This window comes from Lactuca virosa, chromosome 7 (assembly GCF_052849685.1).
Source record: "Lactuca virosa cultivar CGN04683 chromosome 7, Lactuca_virosa_CGN04683_v6, whole genome shotgun sequence".
Taxonomy (NCBI): domain Eukaryota; kingdom Viridiplantae; phylum Streptophyta; class Magnoliopsida; order Asterales; family Asteraceae; genus Lactuca; species Lactuca virosa.
Window position 1 is genome coordinate 76,103,085 of NC_136432.1, and position 21,421 is coordinate 76,124,505.

Sequence of the window (21,421 nt, forward strand, 5' to 3'; positions counted from 1 at the left end):
AATACAAGTGAAGACTAATATGTTTTAGTAGTTGATTTTTGCTTGGTAGATATTTCTAGAGAAACTTTTCTTTGAGTAGCTTGCCATCTTCATCAACTTCTAACCTCCCATGAGGATGAAAGTGTTCAAAGGTTGTAACACTTTTTCCTTCTATGTTTATGTTAATCTTTCAATGCTTTACAAAATGATCCTTGGTGGGTTAAGAAGAGATTTAAGTTAATCAATTTTAAAACTTTCGTTGCCGTTTTTATTGTTTTTAGAAAACTGATTTTGAATAAAACCCAAAAATTGGTATCACAACCATTTTTGCAAGCTTGGTTAGATTATTAGGTATAATATTTGTTTTTGGAAAACAAAGATGACTCTCTTTTTGTAAGAAAGTTCATACATATTTTCTATGACAACTTTATAATTGTTATTTTTTAGTGATAAAAGTTTATATATAGTTATATATATATATATATATATATATATATATATATATATATATATATATATATATATATATATGCGTGTGTGTGTGTGTGTGTGTGCATGATGTGCATAAACTAGCCATGAACCTCTTATGTTGTATTATTTGATTTTTAAAAATGGTAGTGACATTTATTTATTCATATGATATGTAATAATTAAATAGATAGTTTTCATTTTGTTTATTTTTTTGTAAGTAATAGATTAGTTTTAGAAATAGTTTGTTTGATAAAAATGTAACAAGATGATATGAAGACCATTTTGGAAGATCAAGTGTCACCACATGATTTTATAAATTTCTTGTAACTTTTATAAAATTATGAATTTTGTAACATCCAGTCCTTGAGGTAAACTTCTTTCCTTATTTAAAAAGTGTAATCTTGAAGTTTCGATTATTACGCAGGGCGTAATGCAACCTCCTACGCAACGCGTAGGAGAGAAACTCGATGCGAGGACTTAATGAGATATGCCCTATGTAGATCAGGCTACGCAACACATAGCAGCCCGGAACCCATACAAAGTCTTCAACATACTCCATCACCATGTTCAAAACTTGGGGACAGACCTACTGATTGGTATAACACAACAACATACCCAATACCCGCACACAAATCTGCAAACACATACAGAGTCTTCCGCATGACTGGACCGCCTCACCAGGCCTTCAGTCTATCCAGACCGCTCTAAACTGTTGAGCATCTCCCTAGACCACCCTTCCTGGTGATCTTTCCCATGCATACTGATCTCACCCACTCGGGGTTCCGAACTCCTGATCCATTCCGTGGACTCTAACCCCGGCCTAACTCTAGACCTCATGTTGATCGCCCACCCTCTCGGGAAACCATGGTCTGATCTCTAACCCGCGTATCTAGCACATTCGCCAAATAACCTGCACACCCGTGCTGAATGTACCGCCGAGCCCTGGCAGCTAACAACCCTCTATCTATCAATCCACAAACCCTCAGAGTCGAGCACACCCTTGACCAAAAACTCGAACTGAACTCAATACATTACTAGAATTCCAACCTGGTTCCCCAACTTCCGCTATCAAGCACCAAGAATACATGATACATATGCTAGGGAGTTTTACCAAACTCCCAACTCACACAACCCCCAAATCAAACAGCCACTTGGGTTGTCTTCCTTCCTGACCACGATGCAAAACTTAACCCATTTTTAACACCGCTCCTGCTTCTGTATCTCGGGACGATTCTCCCCTACTTAGATTCGACTAAGTCTTCACAATACATGAAAATTGGAGAGTTCCCAATCTTTTTCACTTTCCAGCGATCGATCTGATAACAACCAACTCTTCTAACTAGCGCTCCATTACTTGACAATCCCAATTGACCACACACTTCTAAGAACCAGATGAACACTTCCCGAATCCCAGTGAAACCGACAATCACTAATGCTTGAATGATCCCACACTCAATCCTGAGGACCAGAAGACAGATACTTCAACTAATACCTCGCCAACGAGCTACTTCGTTTGGCGCCTTCATCTGCCAACCAATAACGATTACTAAAACCACTGATTCCTAACAATGCCGAATAACCATCATGTGGAACTCTGTCCGCAGACCTCCCACGTAATACCCCTTTCCAAGGTGCTCCCAAACAAGTCTCTCGCCTCGGGCTCCAGAAACCATTTTATTCAGGATTCGCACCCTGACTCACCTGTCCGCTCAAACGTCTACAGTTGAACTGCAGTAGCTAAAGCAACCTCTGCCCTAAATCGGGCTACAAACTATTCCCAAGACATAGTCTACAATCCCAAAAGTGCAATAGGCCGCACAATTAATCCTTACCGCCTGATACAAGGGATCCAAGGCAAACCGGACCTCACAAAATACTTATGCCACACCGACCCACCTGCACTCACCGGCGCTGAAATAATATCGCCACTCCCTGCAACCAACTGGCCCCGAGCTGGAAACAGCCTGATCCTGGGACCACAAACCTGCTCACTCCTTCGAGCTCGAAAAACTGAAAGGGCACAACCCTTGCCATAGATGATAAAATTCTAAACAACCACTCTACTTCCCATACTTTAATGAATCCCTGAACTCTAATCACCTACCATCCTTTGATAATAAATTTCTCCTGACACCTCCAATGGCCTAACAACTCATGAAACTCCGCAACACATAGATCAGATAAAACAGGCAACTAACCCGAGATTACTGCTTATCCATACACAACAATATTCCAAGACAAAATAAATACAAATCACGGATGATTTGGCCACAATAATATTATAGAATGGGGTTTTCCAATTACATACCAGAGACTTCTTGCGGCTCGACATTGACCTCCTGAGGAACGATGACCGCTGGAATCTGAATTCTTTCCGCCCTCAACGCAGGACAGCTTGACCTGAAATGACCTGGCTGATGACAGTGAAAGCATATATGATCCTTCTTGCAATCCCGTTGCACATGCCCTCTCTCCCCGCACTTGTAGCACCTGAATTTGTGACACGAAAACCCGTGGGTCCCCCCACACTTGCCACACACCTCCTGACCCTCCTGACTTCCAGTACTTAGGTTAGCTGTCTCCAACTCTTTGTCCTCTGCTGAACATTCCCTCCTCCTCTTTCCTAGTTGTGACCCCACCACCGGCACTCCCCCAGTGGTCATCCCAGTAGCAACATCTCTCACAGATTGCAACGCTGCAACTTGCTCCTCAAACTTGGCGATCACCCTGGTGGTGACCCGGTCCACGACACCGAACAATTCTTCTCGCAAAATCTGAGAGACCTCCACAGAAATCATCTCTCGTATCTGATCGACGGACAATACCAGCCTATCCTGGCCACTCGCTCTCGATCCTGATCCGGATCCCGCCTCAAATCGTTTCGCCATCACCATACTGAACATATACCAGGAAGATATCAGATATTCCGCATGAACGACGGGGAACCTACTCCCAACCAAACCCTAGGGGTTGTGACTTCCTTGATACGCGTATGGGTCCTGTGCTTTCAGTAGTACGGGCCCATACTACCTTCCACACCTACCCATATTTGTCTCAAGTATCACCACAACACCCTACAATATACATATACATAGCGAGCGAGAAATCCTCAATCCTAGAGGAATGCTAAATATCTCATAACTGGCCTCCCGGCCTCTCACTACCCACCCATCCACCAACTGCCACACGACCCTCCATTGGTGCCAGTTAACTATTGCATGAATACAATCACATACCGTACGGCTTAAACAATTTTAGACTAAAAGATTTAATCCCACAACGGTTGGACTCAGACAAGAGCTGCGCAGCAGGACCAAATCCCTTACCCTAAGACCATTTAACCCATGTAGCATGTGGCTTAGAGTATTCACCCAATAGTTAGTTCGCACGTGAAAGAGTCACAAACAATCAATTAAGGTAATCTACATAAGATAAGGCATCAAAGATCAGGCAATTCTATCATACGATTCCTGAGGATCCATATCTTATTACTAGCATGTTGTTCTAACATATCACATAATATCAAATAACTTGTATGGTATTTTGGGATCTACTTACTGGCTCCGGCTGATCGTACACCCTGCATCCTCCTTTACTTATTTTAAAAACCTTTTGAAAAATCATTTTGAAAATCCTTTCCTTGATTTGAGATTGGATTTACACGAGTGTTCCTCCAATTCACTCAGACCAAGGCTCTGATACCAACTTGTATCACCCATAAAATTCAAGCCAATTTAAATTTTTTTAAACAATCCGAAAACCATTAGTTATTACAAAACTTGTTTTCAAAAGGTATAATATCAGAGTATCCCAGAAACATAAACATAATTATGAGGACCTGTACGATCACGCCTTCGCCTAGCCGCGATCCCCTGATGTACCTGAAACAATAAACTGAAACTGTAAGCCCGAGACTTAGTGAGTTCCCCAAAATACCGATACACTGCACATAATACATATACAAATAACAACATGTCCTGGGTCCACAACTTTATAGACTGGAATACCCCTAGGCCCACAGTGTGAGTCTGGATTGCCTACCGGGCCCACAGCTCACATCTGGATTGCCATCGAGCCCACAATACGAGTCTGGATTGCCTACCGGGCGCACAACTCGTATATGGAATGCTCCTAGGGTTTATTGGTCACCGCACGAAGCAGTACATCCTCAACCCATCCCACATAACATATCAACATATAATTATAACTACTGAGCATGCAAATAATCATACAACAACACAGGTAGTCATACCGATATACCTAAATGGCATAATCACTAGCATGCAACACTAACTCATACTCCACATAATAACAACTACTAGGATATCATATCCAATGGGTCGGCCTTGGTGCCTTAGACCCCTTAGTATAGTGAGGAGAACTCACCTCGCAATGCCGGTCTAAACTGAAATACCAACTCCCGAAGTGTTGTCACACCAAAATCCCTAAGAGCTCAACTATCGACTCCCAAAGCTATCAATACCGAAATATCATTTAGTTCAAAACAATAATCCTCCTTAGGATAAAATGACCATTTTACCCCTAGTCGAACTTGGTCCATTTCCAAGGCCCAAAACTGCAATATAAAAAGCCCAACACTAGGTAAGCTTCCCTAGCCCACTAGTGGCCCACTAATGGCCCAATTTGCTACACTGGGACCAATCCCCTTAATGGGCCTTACCCTAAGCTCGAACATATCCTTGGCCCATAATAACTGACTCCTGATGGCCCATCAAAGCCCAAATACCCAAGCATGGCCCAAATCGTGGCCTAAAACACAAAGTCCATACTGACAGATTACGCGAGGCGTACATATACGTACGCTAAGCGTACATGCTAGAAGGTGCGTACGCTGGGCGTACCTGCACGTACGCTCAACGTAAATCCCCTGTTAAGTCCTTTTCCCATTAAGGGCTTAATACTCCACTTCAGAAGCTATAAACACAAATCCTGATCTTTTTCCACATCTTAATCCATAAAGTCACTGACTTGGTGACTTTACTTGGCCCAAACAAGCCCAAACTTCAAAAATGGTGCATTACTTCCATGAAGAGGGCTATATCTCATGCATGAACCCATTAAGACATTCAAGATGGAGACGTTACTACTTATGGGACCCCTTTTAGCTCTGAGGGTGGCAACCCTAAGCTCAAAAACAAGATTTCATCATAAAGGTCCATTCTTGGGACCAAAATGACTCCAAAACCAAACTACACTAGATCTAAGTATCCTTAGGTAAAGTTATGAACTTTATACCTCCAAAGAGTTCCAAATGATGATGCTATTCCAGATCTATGAGCTCCAACTTCCCAACTTCTTCCTTGCCAACTTCTTCTTTTCCTCTTCCAAGCTTACACCACCCAAAATGAGATTCTTGAAGTCAAAATCACCCAAAGATGAAGAAGTGAGGCGTTTTAGGGTTTCTCTGAGGTTGGGGTGGCTGATAAGTGTTGGATTAGGTGTCTAAGCCCATAACTATAATTGGTATGTACTTGAATTGATAGCAGCACAGTCCTTTTGGGTTGCCCTCAACCTAGCAACTGGACAAGGAAATTATGAAAGGAGAGATATTAATTTATAAGATTAATAAATTAATATATATATAAATGATTTATTAATATGTTAATGGATTAATATATTAATTAGAAATCATTATGTTTAATTAATTGTTAGCCAGAAATTAATCAGAATTGATTTTGGGGTTAAAAGAATTAATTATAAGGTGCAGGGACTAGTTTGTAATTATCTAATAGTTGAGTGGAAGGCTCTAGAACCCCCTTGGAAGAGGGTGGACGAAATCTTTAGGGGAAACCCTAATAATTTCGTCCATAGGGGCTTGGATAAGGCCCTTGGGTTTGCTTAGGCCCTAAGCAAAGGATAACTAGGGTTTCCCTTAAACCCTAGATCCCTCAGCTATATAAGGAGCCTCCTGGTTCATGTTTTTGGTGACTCTTTCTTTTGAAGAAACCCTAAGGCCGAGATTTTGCATACTCTCTCTCCCCTCTCTCTTCTACTTTCCTTCTTGCTAGTTTGGGTGTGATTCCATTAGAGGCATTACACTTGTGGTGCTAAAGCTTCCAAGAAGATCAAGATCAAGATCAAGGGAATATCAATTGTTTGCTATAACAATTGAAAGGTATGTAAACCCTAAACCCTAGTTTGTTAATTTCGAAATTAGCCTCTCTCCTCTAGGGTTCTAGTTTTGCAATTCAAAGTTGTATGTTCAATAGTTAAAACATAGATCCAAAGTAGGTTGCATGTGAACTTAGGAATTGTTTTTCTAGTTTATTTGTTTTACCTAAAACCCATCAGTGGTATCAGAGCCATTGTTGTTTTAAATTGAATTGCTACAATTGTTGAATTGCAAATTAGGGTTTATAGCTATTAAACCCTAAAGGCCAAAATTTTCGATTTCTAGGGTTTTGGATCAAAGGGTTTTTTCGAAAACCCTAGCCTCCAAAGAACCCTAATCGAAATTAGGGTTAGGGTTTTGAAAACCCTAGCCTCCTCCCTTGTAAATTTCGAAATTTGCTTAGAAGTTTTAGGGTTTCTTGTTTTGGATAATTGTTGCTTAATTAGATTAATTGGATAATTATCCTTACCCTATTTTTCGAAATTTAGAGGGATAAGGATTAGGATTAAATTAATGGATTAATTTAATTAGATAATCCTTACAAGATTTAATAATTTGATTAATAGTTAATTAAAAGATAAATATTAAATCTAGTTAATTGGTTTATTTAAATTTAAATTTAATAGCTTAAATTTCGAAATTTATAAACCCTTGAAGTTTTAAAATGTTTTAAAACACACCTTATATATATTATAATTAAAAGTTTAATATTATATATGTATAAGAACATGGTCAGTCAAATCGCTAGTATGCCTCATTCATGAAGCTAATCTATAAGGGGGGTATAAGGAAACTGCCTATAAAATGGTAGTTGAATGGGTGTCCACTCTCACCCACCGCTTCCTTGATTAGTGGAGGGTCGTTAGCAGAACGGATTTGATAGGACAACTACTTCTCATTAAAAGTATAATGATATTAAAGAAAGTACTAGAACATTATTTTCAAAATCCCAACTCTAGTTACTTTAGGAAAAATGTGAAAAGTATGCTAATCCATGAAATTGCACATTATGCTTTATTGGTCGTTAGTGGAGCGTGTGTGGTTAACCAGCACACTAAAAGGCACTAATAAAGAGTAGTGATGGGTATCTCATAATTGTCATTTTGATGGAGCGTGTGTGGTTTACCAGCACATCAATAGTTAATGATAAAGACAATGAGGTTACCAAGCACATTTGCATGGTTATTCACATCTTGTTTGTGATCCTCGGCATCCCAGTCACAAATAGAAGAGCATAATTTGAGATTAAAACATGCCATTGAATAGTTTCAATGTATCTCAAAAGAATTAGGAATTTCACTTCGTTTGTTTCGTCTAATGGTGGAATTGGTGAATCGTCATTCACCTACCTTTATGAAATTTGCACTTGGATCTCGGCATCCCATTTCTAAGTTGTGAATCTTCATAGTTGGATCCTAACCTTGATATTATATCTTTGGGTTATTCTATTAAGGTATCTTGAAATCTAACTAAAACTTTCTTTCTTTTCAGATGTCTACTCCTGGAAACACTTCTGCTTCATCCTCCTCCAACCAGAACTTCTCTTTGCTCAATATCTGCTCCAAAGTCGTTATGGATGGCTCAAACTATAACGATTGGATGCGCAACATCAAGATGGCTCTTCGTTTCGAGAACAAAGAATATGTTCTTGAAAAGGAGCTCAAAGAGCTTGATGAGAATGAAGCTACTCCTGAAGATCTTGCTGCCTACAAGAAACATTACGATGATGCTACCAAAGTGGCATGCATCATGGTGGCAACTATGTCCCCAGAACTGCGGAGGTACTATGAGGACTACTGGCCTTTCGAGATGAACAAGGACCTTATGGAAAAGTACCATAAGCGAGCTCGTCAAGAAAAGTTCGAAGTAGTCAAGTCACTCATGGCTTGCAAGATGAAGGATGGGGAGTCGGTAGTGTCACATGTGCAAAGAATGCAACGCTACATAGAGCGTTTGGTCAAGCTCAATATTCACTTTGATGAGGAATTGGCCATTGACATGGTCTTGAACTCACTTCCTGAATGTTATGGTCAGTTTATTCTAACTTACCATTTGAACAATACTGAGCAGACCTTGGCCCAATTGCACAACTTGTTGCAGACAGCTGAGGCAGGGATGAAGGGTAAAAGTATACCCTCCACACCTATGAGTGCCCCTGTTTTGGCTATTGGACAGGGAAAGGGGAAAAAGAGGAAAGGTCCTCCCAAGCAAAACTGGAAGAGCAAGGCTCAAGCTGGGTCATCTAGTAATGGCCCAAAGGCTAAGCCCAATGGTTCCACTCCCCATGTTTCTGATCCAAAAGAGGCAGTTTGCTTTTACTGCAACCAAAAGGGGCATTGGAAGAGATCTTGCCCACAATATCTGCAAGATATCAAGGATGGCAAAGTGAAGCCATCTTCGGCAGGTATTTACACTATTTCTGCTAATAACTCATTATCTTCTCGTTCATGGGTCCTTGATACAGGATGTGGTTTTCATATCTGTTCTGATTTGCAGGGTCTAAAGGAAAGTGAGGAGATAGAGCGAGGAAGGATAAACCTGATCATGGGAAATAGAAAGTCTTCACCAGTAACCAAGATCGGAGTTTATCAGCTTCTGCTTAGTAATGATGTTAGATTAGATTTAATAAATTGTTGCTATTCGTCTGAGATGACGAGAAACATTATTTCATTTCATGCATTGTTCAGACAAGGTTTTACATATTCTTTTAATGATTTGAATGGTTCAATTTCTGTTTATAAGAATGGTGTTTTTATGTTTGAAGCTTTGCCTTGTAATGGTGTGTATGAAACAGTGACTTGTGTTGATAGCCTAAGAAATAGTGTACTTAATATTGACTTGTCTAATAGTGTAGACAAGGCATGCTTGTGGCATTGTCGTCTTGGACACATTAACAAGAAACACATAGCCCAACTCCAAAAGGATGGAGTGTTGGAATCATTTGACCTAAAGTCAGATGATATGTGTGAATCTTGTCTTTTGGGAAAGATGACAAAATCACCATTCACAGGGTCTTGTGAAAGAGGTGAAGGTCTGTTGGATCTCATACACACAGATGTGTGTGGGCCCTTCAGATCAACTACAAGAGATGCTAATCGATTCTATGTGACTTTCACTGACGATTATAGCAGATATGGATATATCTACTTGATCAAGCATAAGTCAGAAACTTTTGAAAAGTTCAAAGAGTTTAAGCATGAAGTCGAAAATCAATTGGGCAGAAAGATAAAAATACTTAGATCCGATAGAGGCGGGGAGTATCTTAGTATCGAGTTCAACGACTATCTGAAAGAATGTGGGATAGTCTCACAATTGACTCCTCCTAGGACACCACAATTAAATGGTGTAGCTGAGAGGCGCAATCGAACCTTGTTAGACATGGTTCGTTCTATGATGAGTCGGGCTTCGCTTCCTATTCACTTCTGGGGGTATGCCTTAGAGACAGCCGCCCACATCCTCAATCTTGTCCCTACAAAGAAGGTTGCCAAAACACCTCATGAAATGTGGACAGGGAAAGTTCCCTCGTTAGCACATATTAAAGTCTGGGGTTGTGAAGCTTTCGTAAGACGAGAGACTCACGACAAGCTAGCAGCTAGAAGTGAGAAATGTGTTTTCATTGGTTACCCAAAGCAGTCTTTTGGATATTTGTTCTACAGGCCTAGTGAGAACGTGGTCTTTGTAGCACGAAGAGGAGTCTTTCTTGAAAGAGAGCTCATATTCAAAGAGGACAGTGGGAGCACTATTGACCTTGAAGAAATTCAAGAGTCAGCCAATGAAGGAACCTTAGATGACACTAGCATTCAACCAGAGGAAACAGTTCCTGTTGAACCAATTGATAACTCATTACCTCTTAGAAGATCCACTAGGGTGAGTGTGCCACCTGAGTTGTATGGTTTTCATATTACTTCAGATGGTGACACATTCATAAGTGACAGAACACTGGTAAACTTAGATGAACCAGTCACTTATAAGGAAGCAATGGCAGGCCCAGAGGCTTCCAAGTGGAAAGAGGCAATGGACAGCGAGATTAAGTCCATGTATGACAACCAAGTTTGGAATTTGGTTGATAGTGCACCAGGTCGCAAGACAGTTGGGTGCAAATGGATCTTCAAGAAGAAGACAGACATGGATGGAAATGTACACACATTCAAGGCTCGACTGGTTGCAAAAGGTTTCACTCAAACCCCAGGGGTTGACTATGATGAAACCTTCTCGCCAGTGGCTAAGATTAAATCTATTAGGATATTGCTCGCCATAGCTGCCTTTCATGATTATGAAATCTGGCAGATGGATGTCAAAACTGCTTTCCTTAATGGGAAGTTGGCTGAAGATGTTTACATGAGTTAGCCAGAGGGTTTTGTTGATGCAAAGTTCCCTAATAGAGTGTGCAAGCTTGAGAAATCCATTTATGGATTGAAACAAGCATCTCGCAGTTGGAATCTTTGCTTCCATGAGAAAGTCAAAGAATTTGGTTTCTCTAGAAGTGAAGATGAGTTCTGTGTGTATATCAAAGCTAGTGGGAGTATAGTAACTTTTCTGGTGTTGTATGTCGATGACATATTACTCATTGGTAACGATGTTCCAACCTTGAAAGAAGTTAAGTCTTGGCTTGGAAAGTGTTTTGCCATGAAAGACCTTGGAGAAGCTGCCTATATTCTTGGGATTAGAATATTGAGAGATAGAAAGAAGAGACTAATTGGACTTAGTCAGAGCACATACTTGGATAAGGTACTAAAGAGGTTTAGTATGGAAAATTCCAAGAAGGGAGAGCTACCTATCCAGAGCAATACCAAATTGAGTAAGACTCAATGCCCGAGTACAGATGTTGAAATAGATGACATGAGTCGTGTACCTTACGCTTCCGCTGTCGGATCGATCATGTACACTATGACATGTACTCGCCCTGATGTGGCATTTGCTTTGAGCATGGTCAGTCGCTATCAGGGAAACCCAGGTAGAGCTCATTGGATAGCAGTTAAGAATATACTCAAGTATTTGCGAAGGACAAAGGACTGGGTTCTTGTGCTTGGTGGCAGTGATACTTTGAGAGTAGATGGTTACAGTGATGCCAGCTTTCAGACGGATAGAGATAACTTCCGTTCTCAGTCAGGCTGGGTGTTTTTACTGAATGGAGGAGCAGTTACTTGGAAGAGTTCCAAGCAAAATACGGTGGCTGATTCTACTTGTGAATCAGAGTACATAGCAGCAAGTGAAGCGTCGAAAGAAGCAGCTTGGTTGAGGAACTTCATCGGGGATCTCGGAGTTGTTCCAACCATCCAGGAGCCTATGGAACTGTTCTGCGATAATGAAGGAGCGGTTGCCTTGACAAAGGAACCGAGAGATCATGGTAAGACCAGACATATCGACAGAAAGTACAATTTCATCAGACATAGAGTTGAAGAAGGCCATCTTATAGTAAAGAGGGTGTCATCTGAAGATAACCCAGCAGATCCCCTCACAAAGGGTCTGAGTAGGGCTAAGCATATTCAGCATGCTCGGAGCATAGGACTGAAAGATGATATTAGTTTTAGTAGTTAGATTAGTTTTTGAAACTTGTAACAAAGTAAATGTAATTGACTTTTGGTGATTAAATAATAAAGTATTATTTATAAGTTTGGCTACTACCTTTTGTTGATTGTTTATTATTGTGTTTCATTTTTGCATGTTTTACTTCCTGAATAATGAGATTATTCAAACTCCACAGTCGCTCGTACTCTTGGAAGTAAGTAGTGAATTAAGACTGTCATGAATTGGATTGCAGATTGTCTAAGGATAGACATGGCAATAGAATTGCTGCAATGTTCATGAGTACTCAGAAATTGAGATTTGAGTATTGGATAAACCCTCGCTCAGAGTATTACTTCATGGAATTCATCACGAGTAATACTGAGACGATAATATCTTATAATCTTGAAACGAAGATATATGAGTTGTAATTTACAAGTCGGTTGTGCATTGGTGATACGAAAACGCATCAGTAACTTGGTGTTATAAAACGTATTGTCATGCATAATTTGATGAGTAAAAGATACAAGCATATGAGTCAACGTTTATTCGTTCCTTTTGCCCTAACAGGAAAAGCGATATCTGTGGGCCCCTCGATGATTTGGTGTTGACTTATGTGCTGGGCCCAGCCAGGACTAAATTGATGTGTTCGATTAGAAGTCCTACATCATCACAAATCAGGAATCGGGAAACATAGATTCTGGACAAACAGATTGATTACATTCCATGTCTTTTGTCTGGGGATATCAAGCAGAACGAAGGGTTATATGATCACTTATCTTAGGACACGTAACTGACTGGGTCAGAGTTCGGCAGCAGCTTTTGGAAGCTACAATTTGCTGGTCAAATTTAGAAGGCATACTAGCAATTATAGTTACAGACTTATCCAAGTGGGAGACTGTTGGATTAGGTGTCTAAGCCCATAACTATAATTGGTATGTACTTGAATTGATAGCAGCACAGTCCTTTTGGGTTGCCCTCAACCTAGCAACTGGACAAGGAAATTATGAAAGGAGAGATATTAATTTATAAGATTAATAAATTAATATATATATATAAATGATTTATTAATATGTTAATGGATTAATATATTAATTAGAAATCATTATGTTTAATTAATTGTTAGCCAAAAATTAATCAGAATTGATTTTGGGGTTAAAAGAATTAGTTATAAGGTGCAAGGACTAGTTTGCAATTATCTAATAGTTGAGTGGAAGGCTCTAGAACCCCCTTGGAAGAGGGTGGACGAAATCTTTAGGGGAAACCCTAATAATTTCGTCCATAGGGGCTTGGATAAGGCCCTTGGGTTTGCTTAGGCCCTAAGCAAAGGATAACTAGGGTTTCCCTTAAACCCTAGATCCCTCAGCTATATAAGGAGCCTCCTGGTTCATGTTTTTGGTGACTCTTTCTTTTGAAGAAACCCTAAGGCCGAGATTTTGCATACTCTCTCTCCCCTCTCTCTTCTACTTTCCTTCTTGCTAGTTTGGGTGTGATTCCATTAGAGGCATTACACTTGTGGTGCTAAAGCTTCCAAGAAGATCAAGATCAAGATCAAGGGAATATCAATTGTTTGCTATAACAATTGAAAGGTATGTAAACCCTAAACCCTAGTTTGTTAATTTCGAAATTAGCCTCTCTCCTCTAGGGTTCTAGTTTTGCAATTCAAAGTTGTATGTTCAATAGTTAAAACATAGATCCAAAGTAGGTTGCATGTGAACTTAGGAATTGTTTTTCTAGTTTATTTGTTTTACCTAAAACCCATCAATAAGGAGGCTAGGGTTTGAGCCATAATGTTCTTTATATAGGGGTTAGCCCCAAAATTAGGGTTTAGGGTCTCTGGGAGTATGCTGGGCGTAGTCCTCCTACACCCGCGATCATTTAAACTTCTACGCTGGGCGTACCACAGCCTACACTGGGCGTACTCGCCCAGTTGCCAACTTTTCATGCTTGGTCCTTTCTTACCGCTTCCTTCCAACCCAAAGGCCAAAAAGTGACATAATTCGAATCTGAGGGATGAATATGAAGCTACTTGAAAAATGGGATGTTACAATGTGAGTCGGGTATATAACGTCAACCCCTCCGTAATCCTAACCCTAGACACTGTTCAGCCGCCACGCTCACCTCACCTCCCTCCAATCGCCGCCACCACCCCTTCACTCTCGTTCTCCGGCCGACAAGACAACCGACAAACACCACTACCCCCTGCTGACGAAGTCGCAAACCACCGTTGAGCTCCTATTGCCGGCAACGACGAGGACCAACGGGAAGGAGCCATTAAAGACCGCAGTTCTGTTGTTGCCGCTGCTGGACTACTCTGACGAGATCGTGGTAGCTTCACTCGCTTCTCCTCCATTCTTCTGTGCTGTCTCAGTTGGCCAATGTCCATCCGCCGCCACTACCGCCGGTTACTATCGGGGTTGTTGCTACCGTTCGTTGTACGTCACCAGGTCGGTGGTAGCATCCATATTTCATGGCTTGCGATGTGGATGTGCATGGGGGTGTGCCTTCTGTCGTGTAGAAGTCGTGAAGAACCACCATGGCAGTCGGCCATGGTGGCTGCCGCCGATGATGTTGCATTGTCGACCGACCGCCGCTGTTGCCCACCTTCTTGTGTCACTGCCGCCGCCGCTGGTGAATGGAATCTTCACAATTCTTGACGCTGACTTGGAGAATATGGGATAAACACGAGGACCACGACGTGGTGACTTTACCACGTCATGGTGGCCAGATTTTAGGCAATTATATATATCCGAACATTATGACGAATTGGGGGACTTGGAGGTGACTTTCTGGAGAAGTATTGCGACAAAAACTCTTCTAAGAACCCTTTGGGGTCGATTTTGAAGCTAGGAAGTCGATCAGAGCAAGGATTCGCATCTACACATTCAGTTTGCTTAGTTTAAGGATGTTTAGCTTAGTTTAAATTATGTTTATGTGTTCATCAGCTGTGATTATGGTCTAAAGACCCTTGCTTTCGTTTAGTTAGATGAATCCTAACACTATGAGTTAGTTTCTTACTTTATGGATTATATGAATTTTTTATGCATGTGTTTGATTATCATTACCTAGCATATTAAAGTTTGTAACTTTGTTGCTTAATTTCAAGTGTAGTGTAGCTTAGTGACCATTAAATTACATGAACTTGATTACCTAGTGATTTAGTGACCATTAAATTGCTAGAGCTAGGATCGACCAAATCCTAGATAAGTAATAAAAGTAACAAATTTAGCTGTGCTGGAGAACATAATTGTGGCCATAATTGTGTTTGCTTAGATAAATCTTACATAGCCCATATATAATGAATAACTAATCTGTGTTTTGCTTGTCTATGACCATACAAGGTAGTTCATGGATTGGTGAAAATAACTTGAATTACTAATTACATATAACTTGGTAACCAACTTCATTAATCCATAAATAAGACCTAACCATTGGAAAAGGTGAATTCGAAACTAAACGAAAGTGTTTTTAATATATTGATTACAATTGTTTTTAGTTGAGTGCTTAAGTTTTTCTGAACTTGTAAAATCAGATAAAACCCTCACTTTTAGTTGTTTTTCTTAGTTTAGCTTTTAGTAATTATTTTATTAATTAAATATCATTCCCTGTGATCGACACTCGACTTACCCAAGCTATACTATAATCTGACTAGGTACACTGCCTATAGGTGCATAGTTAGTATAAGTTTGTTAGGTTATAAATTTAAAAGTTGATAGGTATATTTTTTGCACATCAAGTTTTTGGCGCCGTTGCTGGGGACCAGATTTATGTCCTTGTGCTTGGACCACACAGTGGCGACATTATTTTGCGCGACCTTGATGACCATATGCTCGACACCATGACGTGGTGTTGCTTTCCCACGTCGTGGCAGCGGTTCAACACATTTTTCAAGAATGGTTCTTTGATTTCATTCGATCCGGCACATTTGCATTCACAAGAAAAGGGTCCAGAAGTACTGTTTCCAGCAAGTATACGAGAAGTCTAAGCTTTCCACACAAGTCTCAGAGTTTGATCTCACCACTACTACCCAATGGAAGTCTATTCTAATTCTTCCATTTTAATTTTTTATGTTATTTATTGTTTTAGTATGCAATGGGGACATTGCATCATTTAAGTGTGGGGTAGGGGGTTGAAAAAGTAAACTGCTAGAAAATTTTAAGTAAATTGCTAAAAAATTTAAAATTTAAAATTATGAAAATTTAGAAATAGATCTAAAAATTGAATCTAGTATTAGTTTAAACTTGAGTTGCTAGTGTTGCGTGGCATAATCCGATGAGAGCTCAAATGTTTAATTGAGCCGACATATGTTATAGTATATTTGTGGCTTCCCATTCCTAGTGAAAAGCCATGATATATGAAAGGTAATCTGGTATTTTATATGGCATAATCTGTTTTGCAGCGTGTAACTGAAATCTATCCAGGAGAGCTTATGTAGTCATTGCACTTAGACTAATATCTCTAACCAATAAATGTTGAAGTTAAGCTCCATTGCTTAAGCATGTAGGATTTGAGCAGAAAAAGTGAGAAATTAAAAAAAAAGAGAGAAAAGTTACCGAAAAGTTGAAGAATTTTGGAGCTATCAAAGTATGAAGATCAAAAGATCAAAAATTCTGAAGAAATTCAAAAGTTGAAGATACCAAAAATATAAAGGCGGTTGTAACATACACGTTTTGAAATCGTGTTTTAAGTAAATAATATTATGAAATATTATATAATTATGAGTATTGAGTTCTAACAGATAGTTTTTACTAGAAATGAAGTAAAACTATGTTTAGAATCATCCAGAATGTTTTGGAAGTCTTATGAGATTCCGAACATTAGGCAAATATTGAAATTTAAGGAAAAGATAAAATTTGAAATAAGTAAAATTTTATTATGGAGAGTTGTAAATAATCTCGTTAGAAACATTTAGGCGAAAACCTCATTGAAATCTGAGTTATAACGAAGAAGTTATGACCAATCGAAGATCCGCGACAAAACCGACACGGTGCCGAATGACGTAAAAAGTGAGTTTTTGATAAAATACTTTTTAGCCTTGGTGATCTAAACAAAAGTCATAGTATTTGTTAAACCGAGTATTTTTATAAAAAGAATGCCCAAATCTGACTTCGTATGAGGAAGTTATGATTTTTCTAAGTTTCAACTTAGCAGTAGACAGCTAAAAACTCGAATTTTAGATCGAGTGATTTTTAGCCAACACAAACTAAATGAGAATCGAAGGTCTCGTCATTAGTAGTACAACGGTAAAAAGACTGACGAAAACGGACGCCCGATGAAGAAGTTATGAATTTTTAACGGATTTTCCTGTCCCAGTCTGTTAAAAATAATAATATTAAAAATAAAGTCAAAATTAGCCAATGAAGTCTAAACGAAAGTTGTAGAGCATAATTTTCCCTACGCGTGCATATAAAGAACGTCAAAAACGGAGCTCGTATGCGAAAGTTATGGATTTTAGAAGTTCGGGGCTCAAAAATCGTGAAATCCTTGAAAACCGAGAAGAATCGCATGGCATAGCTTCGGCCACGTCGCCCTTCTCGCATGCAGACGCGTGTCCGAGCCGGAGAGCCAAGCGATGCGAGGTCCAATAGCCATCCGACGCGTGTGCACCCCCCGTGTCCGAAGTAGCTGCGTCATCCAAGACGCTGGACCAATCCGAAGCGCACACCTGTTCCGACCCTCACATCCGAGCCTCGCCCTTCTGCCGCGTGTACCGAGCCTCGCAGCTTCGCATCCACCTGCCCTCTCCCACTTGTATGTAGCCTCTGGCCATATAGAGCATGTCTCTGTAAGAGAATGACTTCTATTCTATGGCATTGACAGATGGTTAGACAGGGCTATAAGCCTGAAATCTACCGAAATGTTTAAATCAGAAAGTGTATGTCTTCTATGCCATTTGGGACGAAGCTTTATTGATCGTATATCTTTGTATCAAATCATTGATTGATATGGAAAGTTTGTCACGTGATTCACATATGCCTTTGTTGTTCCTTGTTCCTCTTTGCTTCTGCCATATTGAAGTATATATATGGCATAACGTTATATTGTATCTATTATTGAACTCACTAAGCGTCACCGCTTACACCTCTCAGTGTTTAACAATTGTAGGAGATAAGTAACAAGTATGGTTATATACTGTCGGAAGATGTAGAATAGTTTTTACTATTACTTTTGTATTTCGGTTTATGTTTGTATAAAATTTCAATATCCTGGGTAGCTATGTAAAATATTAAAACATAGTCGGTTTGTATCCAATTTTTTGTAATCACTTTATCAATGTAAGATATTGTTTTATAAATATGCATGTAGCATGTTTTGGAGTAACAATTGTCAGGTATGAAAGTTTGGGTCTTTCAGAAATATGAAAGTTTAGAAAGGGGTTCTTTCAATCATGGTATCAGAGCGGTGGTTTAAGTGAACTAAATTCCATGGATTGGTATTTAGACTTAAACTATTGGAAGTTCAATATATGAATTGAATCATTGTAAATATATGGATACAAACCATAGGAAATACTTAAGTGGGGTATTGGGTAGTGATAAACCCTAGTATTCTAAGATATTAAGTTACTTCAAAATTTTTAGAGAATTAGTTTATGTGAACTAGGAATTTTGAGAATTTCTAGATTTAAACATGGATTGTTAAGTGAAGATGATACGATATGTATATAGTATACTTTAGGTTGAATACCTAATGGACACAAACACTAGAATATTAAGAGGAGATATGCCTTATATTCTAATATGTGCTAAATGATAAATGAATATAGCATGCCTTAGGTTGCTTGCTTATATTGCTATTACTTGAGAAAGTTTAAGGTCTGTTGCCGACCATAGTATGGGAAAGGAAGTTTTATGTATTCCAGATTTAAAAATTTCTATATTAGAACTGATATGAAACTTTTCGAAGTAATAAAAAGACTTATGATAGTCGACATCGATAATTTTATAGATAAACGATCAAGGAATATCGTAAAATAATATTTATGAAGTGTTATCGTAAATAGTGTATTAATACCTATAAAGTGGTATTATACATTTAAAGTATGTTTGATAATATAATAACATTTTTGGAAGAAAGATGTGCGTTTGAAACACATTCGGACGAGATAAATGTTTTGGTACAAATCCATGAAGTTGTTCCACCGCTGTCCAGATTGAAGCAGTGATTGTTTATAGAGTCGGAAGAACCGAAGATGGTGATAAATACTTCGACAGTATTGAAATTAATGTGGTACAAGATTTAGAAGAATTAAATGAAGATCAAAGGAAAGACTAATGAAGTTTTTAGACTCAATAGGCCAAGACTTTGTGATGTAGTATGTAGTTCGAGTAGTAACCCTATACAAGATGTTCAAACTTAGTATTTAATAATACTGAGTGATGATTGACTTCTATCACATCCTTATGGAAGTTCCATTGTGTGTTAAGCCGACTTTAACATACATGATTAGGATGGTGAAATAGGTTATTTGGTTGTGAAAAGACTGAGTGGCTTACTTGTTAGAGTAAGGTAGAGTACTTAGTTGAAGAAGATATACACTCATATTATTATATGAGAAGAAATGTTGTAGTTAGGAATGACAGAGAATCAAGTTGAAGCTAGTAGAACATGTTGAGATGCAGCTATAATGCGAATTTCCTAGGATGGATTCCTATGAAGTAGACTTAAAAGAAGACTTACTCATATACAGAAATGAACAAATGTGCATGGTGACTTGCATGAATTAGAAGATGATGCAGATAGTTAAAGACCGTTTGTCTCCATGATACTAGAGTAAATTCTGGTATAGTGTGTCTTGCAAAGTAGACACTACCCGAGAAAGAATTTATATGAAGAAATGGAAGTAAAATTTCTATCGACCTATGAACAAGTATTAGGATATACTAAATCGAGCATATGCATGAGAAGAATCTTAGAAGGCGAGTATAGGAAATCTAAGATATGTTTGATAGAAATGTGAAATCCCTAATTGAGTTTAGGAGAAATTGTCATAAGTACTTGTTTGAACACGTTCATGTGTGATAAGTTGCTTTGTGATTTTGAATGGTGACTTGGAAACTACAAGACAATACTTGGGACGAGTATGAGTAGGTGTGAATAGTAGTAGAGGCCTATACTACTGGAAGCACATGAATCACACTTGGATCAGGGAAAGTCACAAGGTTACCAAGAAACTAGTAATCGATTCCGTTTTTGTTCGAGTATGTCATTACCTTCGTTTCGGTGATGACTAAGAAGATGATTTTCGTTCAGACCTTAATGGTCGTAAAGAATCGAGTCCGACTAAAATAGATATACGAAGTGAGGTAATTGGTTCAGAGAACCATGTCTCGCGTAGTGACGAAATTTTAGTCAGAGAATTGAAGAATGAGATGGTCAGACGGAGAGAACAATTCAAACGGTAGAAGATATGCTTAGTGCATATGTCTTGGAGTTGGTGCACGTCAAGTGGAAGCACCATCGAGGCCCAAATTATAATTAGGAAAATAAAAATGAGATAAGAGCGAAATATTCCCAGTCATTTTATCGTTATGATTTCGGGGACGGAATCCTCAAAACGAAATCCTCAAAAGGAGGAGGTATTTGTAACATACACGTTTTGAAATCGTGTTTTAAGTAAATAATATTATGAAATATTATATAATTATGAGTATTGAGTTCTAACGGATAGTTTTTACTAGAAATGAAGTAAAACTATGTTTAGAATCATCCAGAATGTTTTGGAAGTCTTATGAGATTCCGAACATTAGACAAATATTGAAATTTAAGGAAAAGATAAAATTTGAAATAAGTAAAATTTTATTATGGAGAGTTGTAAATAATCTCGTTAGAAACATTTAGGCGAAAACCTCATTGAAATCTGAGTTATAACGAAGAAGTTATGACCAATCGAAGATCCGCGACAAAACCGACACGGTGCCGAATGACGTAAAAAGTGAGTTTTTGATAAAATACTTTTTAGCCTTGGTGATCTAAACAAAAGTCATAGTATTTGTTAAACCGAGAATTTTTATAAAAAGAACGCCCAAATTTGACATCGTATGAGGAAGTTATGATTTTTCTAAGTTTCAGCTTAGCAGTAGACAGCTAAAAACTCGAATTTTAGATCGAGTGATTTTTAGCCAACACAAACTAAATGAGAATCGAAGGTCTCGTCATTAGTAGTACAACGGTAAAAAGACTGACGAAAACGGACGTCCGATGAAGAAGTTATGAATTTTTAACGGATTTTCCTGTCCCGGTCTGTTAAAAATAATAATATTAAAAATAAAGTCAAAATTAGCCAATGAAGTCTAAACGAAAGTTGTAGATCATAATTTTCCCTACGCGTGC